Source organism: Artemia franciscana, chromosome 1 (genome assembly GCF_032884065.1).
Source record: "Artemia franciscana chromosome 1, ASM3288406v1, whole genome shotgun sequence".
Classification (NCBI taxonomy): Eukaryota; Metazoa; Arthropoda; class Branchiopoda; order Anostraca; family Artemiidae; genus Artemia; species Artemia franciscana.
In genome coordinates, this window is record NC_088863.1 from 45309355 (window position 1) to 45318576 (window position 9222).

Sequence of the window (9222 nt, forward strand, 5' to 3'; positions counted from 1 at the left end):
CACCACCATCTTTCAATATTTCACTGAGCTGTTCAGCATATGTAATCCACACACAGTTTGAGCAGCCAGACATACAGCAATATGTAGGTGGCTCAGGCATTTTAGGTTCATCCCTAGTTTTATCTGTGCTATTGGTGTTCTGAATTAATTTGGCAGTATTTTCCAATTTGCAATAACCTCGAAAATCCCAAATAAACTTGCAGAGAACTGTTTTCTCAAACAAAGTAGACAACTTCATAGTTAGGTGAGTCTTTTCTGCACTAGGCTAGTTCTCAGAATCGCATCTAAAATAAAATATTTTATATTAGAAAAATAACTACATCAGTCCCCTCCCCAACCTAGTTTTTGAAAAATATCCTTCATGGTAAAATTGAGGACAGAAGCTTACTTCCTAAAATTTGAAACTTTAAAATTTTTAAAGCAACCTTTATTGCATTACCTAAATTTTCCCTTCTCAGAATTTTAATAGATACTGTTGTTTTTTAACATTTTTGAAAAAGTCTTTTAAGGAAAAGTAAAGACCAATATCAAAATCTGGGACGAGTATGAACAAAACTTATATTGAAGAGCTAACAAAACCCAAAATAGACAAATAATGATAGAATTAATAACATCAAACAAAGATAGCAGACACTTCTATAGATGAATAAATGAATCCTAAAACGAACATAAAATAAAATGAATAATTCAGTCAAACTTAAAACGAACAGGTATTACGACAAACAGCAGAAGGGCAACAACCCCCCTAAACCATCTAAAGGCCATAGCGTCATTTGCGCTTTTGAGAACCGAGATTCATAGTGTATCTTCTGATTTATGTTAAACACTTCCATCACCATTCCCTGTAATTTTCTACTTAATTCCCTTAGATGCTCCTGAGGTTTTGTAGATTCGGCCTTTTGACAGCCTGGATGCATATACTGACTTTGATGACTTCAACATCCCTAGAGGTTTCAGCTAAATACTATTAGCCATCCCTGAGATATTACTGATACCCTATTTCACACCTTGGATGAACATAGTGCCTCGGTTATTTTCTACAACATTCTTTAAAAATTTCAACTAAATACACTTAGCCATTCTTGAAATAATGCAGATACGCCCTTTTTCAAACATGGGCCCATATAGTTCTTTTGAGTCAGTTGGATATCCCCTGAGAGTTTGCACAAACACCCTATTGACAACTTGGACGGACGTGGTGTCTTTTCATTGAGTTCAACATTGCCTTAAATTTCAACTTAATACCCTTAACTGTCTTCGAGATATTTCTGGAAAGTCCTTGTGATAACCTGGATAAGCGTTTATCATTTGATTTAAGTTTTAGATCCCGTAAACATGCCCTCAAAGTTTCAGCTTAACACCATTAGTCATTCTTGAAATACTTCAGCAATGCCCTTTTGACAACCTGGATGCAGATACTGTTTTAATTAGTCCAATATCCTCCTCAACCTGAAATTTTTAATTTTATATACTCTTGAGCCATTTTTGAGAAATTGCAGAAGTGCTCTTGGGACAGCTTTAATGAGCATGATGTCTTTTGATTAGATCCTACATTCTCTAGACGTTTCACCTTAATGTCCTTAGCCTCATTGGAGACCTTGGATCAAACATCCCCCCCACAATAATAAAACATTCCTACACATTGTGCAACTTGCAAGATTTACAGATCTTAGCCCCCAGGGGCATAGTTATTGGATCTTTCAACTACTTTGAACAAATGCCTCTTTCAGCATTTTGAAAAGATTTGATTCTGAAAAAGGACACTAGAACTCACAATTTCCAATCAAATGTGCCCCCTCTGATGTTTCTATGACAACTCCTTCCATGCAAAGTGGCCCAAGGGAAAAATGATACACTGATGCCATATCATTCTTTACTAGGGTACTACAGTACATAGCGCTGCCTAGGATGGCACATGGTTTTCCAATGGTTAATATTACCCTTTGATCTTATATTTTTTTTCTAATCTCTACTTGCTGTTTCATAACCAAAATTAAGTAACTTTTGCACTTTACCAAGATAAATTGAAATGCCATGTTCTGTTCAATCTGTAATCGTTGTAAATGGATACAGCAATGGAACCATCAAGGTGTTTTTAGCAGCACAACAGAAAGCAACACATACTGATATTCACTATTTTCCCTCTTAATGTCAAGATCCACTAGAAAAAGCACAAAGTCAGAGGTGCACTAGCCAATATAAAAGACCTAAATACAACAGGCTTTCAATGGATGTTGTTTGATTTACCACCGAGCGATTCCTTTTATGAGCACTATAGTCAGAGCACCAGGTTCTGTACCTTGCTTATTTTGATTAGTACCCATGCCAGAAGGTACAAAAATGATAAGGGTTTTATCACAGGGTAGTTGACAATGCTTGAAACGAATATCGTAGGGCGCATGTTCGCCGTTAGGGCGGTTCTGAGATATAGGCCAAAAACACCAAATTTAGCCTATAATGGGGTTCAATAATTCCAAAAAAAAATTTACAGACAATATTGGTCAAGTCCAGCGAAAGAAGAGATTTGGGGCTACACGAATATGATTTTTGTTAGTTAAAAAATTGTACACTTTTTACTACAGTTTAAAAAAATTCTGATTTTTGTCAACAAATTTCTAACAGAAAAGCTAAAAACTCGAAATTTTTTCAAGATTAAGTAATTTTTTTTAATAAAAAAAGAAAGCCCATTTAATTTCGAACACATTGAGCTAACAAAAAAAGTTTGAATTATTGTGTCTGAGGGGTCTGTAACTTTTTTAGTGAGTGTACCCAATTTTTTTTTCATCACGTGACAGCAAGTAGAATTAATCATTCCTGAACAGAGGTGATGTGAAGTGATGATGTAATACTGTCAAAGTAAAGGTAAACACCAGATAATTAGTGTTATTTAAGCAGATAAACAGTTATTTTATGGGACATGATTGGTTTATTAGAACTATGGCTCAAAACATCGACTAGGGCAACGCTTTCCAAACTGGGAGGCGCGTCTTTCCAGGAAGGCATGGACTAGTCTATGGGGAGGCGCGAGTATTAGCCAGGATTGACAAAAAAACAACCGAATGAAATTGAAACTGCACAGTCACGCAAAATATCAAGCACCACACGATCAAATATTTTTAAGGGGGGCGTGGTAATATAAAGTATGGAAATCACTGGACTAGGGTGTAGTTTTTGGGTTCTTGGGTGTCATTACCGGATAGCAAGTGATCTTGGTATCATGACGATTCACGAACATTTAGTTAAAGTGGTCTGTCACACAAACTCAGTGGTGATAAAGATAACTTTACCTAAGATAACCCTGAAAATTGGTCAATATGACAGACGGTGATAATTAGAGTGTCTTCACAACCATGCTTGACAATACAAAACGGATACGTCAGCTACATTTTATCAGAGCCTTTTCCGTCCCTTCTTCGTTAGAGTCCTCTTCAGGCTCATTTTATCTCAACTCAATTTTGTGGGAAGAAATCATACAATCAGATATTTAAGGAAGCACCTTCAATTCTTTTTCCAGCTTGAGCCTGGAGAGTACCCTTGCAAAGAAGTGCCAGAATATAGCTTTAGTAAAATGTAGCTGACATATCCGTTTTGGATGGTCCAATAATTTCAGGGTTTGCGTACTGTATCTTTTATCCACTCTTCTACAGACTCTGCGAAATCGTGAGAGAATATTCCATAAAGTGTGCAGCCGCTGCCATTTGGCTGACACCAAGTAAAAAATTCAGATTATCAGTCAACTACAGCAAGTGTGTGATTTGCCAGGATGTGACAGAAGATTCCCTCTGCAGGGTGAAGAATGTTGCAAACCTCGAAAATGTGCATCACAGCTGCGCAGTGATCACTTTGCCGACCTTGCAACTGAATTAGAAGACGTTGATAGGTTTTTTTTTCAAAACAATCCTAAATGACATCCATCATGTCAGAAGGATCTGTACAGACTTGTACCTAATCAGCCAGTGAACAAACCCAGTACAAGCAGATCTTCAAGGCGCCTTTTTGCACCAGAATTTGAATACCGACAGAAATGCGTCATTTGTGGAAAAACACGGAAGAAAGATAGCAGACAGAAAGTACCACTGATAAAAGTTGCTAAACATGCTAGGGCAGACAAGATTTATGCAGCCGCTGCACAGCTCAGAGAAAAGTTCCCGGATATGTTCTTCCATTTGGACAATGGCCTCGATTGTAGCATTGACGTGGTAGCAAGTGATGTTCAGTACCACAACGTGTGCTTACTACAGTTTCTGAAAAAGGCAAGTGCCCAGCCAGTGAGACTCTATCAACTGCGCGCTTCATTTGTTTCTATCTTGTCTAAAACAGACGCAAAAATCAGAAGAAACTTATCAGTCAACCCGCTTGAAAAGAAGACTTTTGCAGCATTACGGAATTTCTTTCAGCGTCATGTCGGAGCCTAATAATTCTGATATCTTATTTCTTCGCGAGAAAATGTCAGCTGAGAGTTTAATTGTTGCTATGAACAACGTTCAGTGAACCGTCGAAGAGGAGTTTGTTTGTGTGGGGTCCAAAGAAGATGGCAGCAGTAGTGATTCGAGCTATTTTCAAGATTTCTTCCCAGTGGTGACAGACGAATCCAGTGACTCAGATGCAGAGTTTGATATTAATTTGAAAAAGCGCTCAGCCTTAAACAACTCACTTAAACCCAAACAAGTCTCAGTGAACAAAGACAGCAGACCACTTTCCGCCAACCAAAGTACTGGATCATGGGCTCTATCGCGCCAGCGTAGCATTAGAAATAGTTCAGTGTTTGGCAACCAGGATTGAGAACACAATTTACTGTAGCCAAGCTTTTGAAGCGAGCAATCACTGATCAGAAGCTAAACGCCAAAGCAGAAGACATGCAAATAACACTCGACCAGATCTCACAAATGATAACAAAAGAGCTCCACAACTTTCTTGTTTACCTTCTTGAAGAAGAAGAACCATGGGACAATCCAGAGGTAAAACAATACTGTATGCCGAGGACAGGACGAAGACTTATGAGCATCGCCCAAGATATTTTATTATCCGGGTTTTAAGTCGAAACCCCGAAACATATTCGACTTTCACTTTATATTTATTATAAGACTCAAAGTAGAGATATCCTTCAAGTTCTGAATAAAACTGGTTCTGGGGTATTGTATGATACCATTCGACGACTCCTAGCAACAGCGGTAGACAAGATAAGGACTCAAACCACAGAAGACAGTGTCTATGTTCCTCCTAGCATAATAAAAGATGATGATTCTTTGATCCAATTCATACATGACAACCTCACCTTTCTATGGTCCTCTCTCAAAGGCAAATCGACTCATATTGTTAGGCTGGCAATGGTGCAGACCTCAGAGCTCTCAAAGGGCACCCAATCAAAAGTTACTGTGTCATCTAAGCACCAGAGAAACAGGTCAGCTGAATGTCTACCAAAAGGAAAGCTGGAAATCAAGCGTCAGGGATCAAAGATCTTAAGGAAAACGATTATTGAGAAAGAACTCCTTCCTATTAACTTATTTCTTGAGACTCCAAAAGGAATTAGACACCTGGACAAGGAAATAATGCTGGCTAGAAAATGTCCAACACAGCTTATGGCCACAGAAGAATGTCCCTCGTCATTACCAAGCTATCGAACGATTTGCAGTAAACTGTCAAAGGAAAATGTTCATAAAAGCAACGTGTTTAACTTGTCTTTCCTTTATAAAGCACCAAACAACCATGCAACAGTCGAAAAATCTCGGCGAACGTTCATGGTGATAAGTAAAACTATCGCAAGTGACGATACGGTGGTCACGCAAGATCTCTTCATTTATCAGATAGCACAGGGAGTGAAAATTAAAGCCCAGATGATTTCAAAAACTTAATCCTATGGATGAGAGGCTGCCACCTCCTGCTCAACTATCTCAAGGCAGTTGGTAAGATAATCGACAGCTCCAGAGGCGCCATTTGGACCAAATCTTGGGTTGGGCATGAACTCCATCTTGGGCCCCCCCCCTTCGACTCACTTTGTGTCGCGTAAGAAAAAATGCGGGTTTTGGCAGCATATTGATCGAATATTCTAGTAAAAACGCATTTTCAGCACCCGTGTGTTGTTTGGAAATGTACTGTAACCAAATGTGGAACTCCGCCACACTGACCTCTAAGATTAATTATAACATCGAAGATCACAATCAACAAGGTTAAGTGATTAAAATGAAAGTTGGAAATTCAACCAGACTACAGGCTGGCTTTCCTCAGCGAGAAACGTTCTTATTTAAGTAAACAATATGTCGGTGAAAGTAATCTTCATTAACATGCTGAGGTTTATAGCAAAAATCTTGGTTTTCCTTCAGAAGAAATCTTTCAGATCAAATATATTTACAAAAGGAAAAACAAGAGAAAAAAAAATATTACAACACTAAAGGTAACAAGGGGAACTGCCGAGGTTTCATCTTTGCAAAATCGTCAACAAGCTGGTTGTAGTCCAATATTTTACTAAATCCTTCTCTGCAAGCATCAAAAGGAGGTGACTGAGACGGTCGTCTCCTGTTGTAGACTGCAGTTAGTTTTTCACTATTTCTAGGCTAGAAAACAAACGCTCATTCCTCGCTGTTGTTACAGGAAGTGTGGCAGCAATACGAAGTACTTTAATTACTTCTGAGTAAGCCACTGGTAATGCCTGAAGATGGTCGACAACGTCTAGGAAGTTTTCTGGCTTTTTCTCCTCATCGAGCAAGAAACGCTTGGCAATATCAGCTTGAGATTCGAGAAGAATGTTGTCGATATCCAGCTCGCCGTAAAGAGCAGAGAAATACTTGAGCAACTCTGTGTCCATAAACTTGGTCGAGCTTGGATCCAAGGCTTCGAGTGTGCTCATCACTGGAAAGTTATCTGTAAACCTTCTGTCAAATTTGGCTACTAGACGGTCGAAAGTCTTGGAGTACTCTCACTTCATTTCAACCGCCAAGGTAGTAGTCGGATTTCCAGATTGGATGAAGTTCTTTCCTAGCGTCGAAGTTGTCACAAATTGTTTCAGATGTTTGTTGATCTTTTGAGTTCTAATGCTAATGGCTATTAATACCTTTATATTTACCTAACTAAAAAGTTAATAGGCTTAATGAAGTAAAGTCTTCTACTTCTCACTGTGCTCTCGTCTTTAGTCTTATGGTAACGTTGGCCTACAATCTGGCGTTCGACCAATAGAGGATGTCAAGCGTCTCTAACTTTCATAAGGTTTATGTGTCGAGCATAAAAATGTTTATTTACACATGTGATACAGTTAATGTACATAAAACGAGGACAGAAACAGAATAAGAACTGACTGAAGTAATCTAAAACAGTGGCTTATATTCACTAAAACAAGGAAATAAGCATGAAAACATTTTACAGGAACTGACCTATTTTAATCTGTCAACTTAGAGGAATTACTGCAAATATTCAGAATTTATAATATTAATATAATCATCCATCTAGGAAATGGGCATTTGACAGAACTTGAGACTTTTATTATGTATCTAACCTACTTTCAAATTTTACAATGATTAATAGCAAATAGAGTAATTACCCCAAGGGTCGCCAGGCATTACGCTCTTTGGTTAATAGGCATGCAGTAATTTCAAATCAATTGGACAGAATGGGTTATGTTGGACATAAAGGATTATTATGGCCGGCAAAGGGCCCTTTGTGGTGGAAGCTTCGGACCCCTGGAAAATCTGGGGTGGGCATTTGCCCACCCCCGACCCCCACAAATGACGCCTCTGGACAGCTCCAGACTCAAGGAGATTATAGTGCAGGCAAAGCTGCTGTTCCCTGGTACTTGCGAAAAGGTGCATACTGTACAAGGTCTTGGTAGCCCTCTACTGGGAGTCCTTGGAAGAGTATTACTCCTAAGCAAAAGAAGACTTATGCCGTCTGGACCAGCTGGGTAGTGCCATTGAGTTATTCAGGACTTCATTGGCAAACGGTGCTGACGCGCAAACTGCACTTCAGGAGGCAAACAATACCTTGATCACTTTGGCTCCCATAACAAATGCCGTCGACACCCTGCGGAATTCGCAGCTTGGCTGGCAACTTTAAAATCCAAAGAAACAAGATCAGCTACAGTACACATCATTGACCTAATGTCCAAGATACAGTCATATTGGCCAGCCAGGTTTCAAACAGTTAAATCCTTCACAAAACAATTGTTTCTATTGTTGCTGAATGATCTTCCAGTGGGTATTCCTAAAGTCAACATTGTCGCAGATTGGTGCGACAGGCTGTTTGGGAAGCTCACAGACACCAGAGAGTCGATCTCCTTGAAATCAGTATGCAGACTCCAATGAGGGAAAGGGAAAAACCTCCAGATTTCCGCTCTTAGCACAATTGAAGAACGGGATGCCGTACTTGCAAGTTCAGTGTCTAAAAGCCAGCTCCTCGAAATTTTGTATTAATCCGGGAGCAGATGGGTGATCAGCCTCCTAAAGCACTCAACCTTTTTCTCTCAGGTGGGTTCAAGGAGAGACTCAAAGCGTCTCTGGTCAAGCATGGCTACAGTCCAACTTTGCCAGAACACTGTGACTATGAGGAATGCTTGTCCTCAAGCCACAAAGAGGCTAACCAATGCCTTATGACACATGCCAAGTACGCTAGCCATTACGCTTTTAGCATCATTGTGTATGCCAAAAACACAGACATGGCAGTAGCCTGTGTTCAATTTTTTTAACAGCTTCAAGCTGGGGGACTGAGCAAACTTTTCTTGAAGGTCCCAACTTACACTGTCCCAGTACACAAGCTGGTGGATGGAATCCGCTTGTCCAAAGAGGAGCAGATTATGCTATCATTCCCACATTGTCTGTTAGTTCTGTCAGGGAAAAGCTTCTTTCTTAAACACTGCGGCGTCTCCAACTTTTGCCTCAAAACTGGTGTCTGTGACAGAGCAGATCAAGGATGCAGAAGGGAAGTTTTCAGTTAAAACATTTAGAGAAGCTTATAACCTATCAAAATTCCTGGTCATTAAAATGTATGGTAGACATGCTGGATTCAATTCACTCGTCAGTACAAGGGCTCACATTTGGTGTCAGAAACAAGATGTGAAAAGACTGCCAGCTTCTGACAACACCTTCAAGCCATACATACAAAGAGCCATATTTGCTACATGGATAATCTTGTCGTCAATACAAGCTCGGGGCGCGCATTCCACATCCACTCCTTTATGGACGGAAGATGGCTGAAGGGAAGTAGATGCGGTTGTCTCAAGCTGTAAAGAAGCATCAA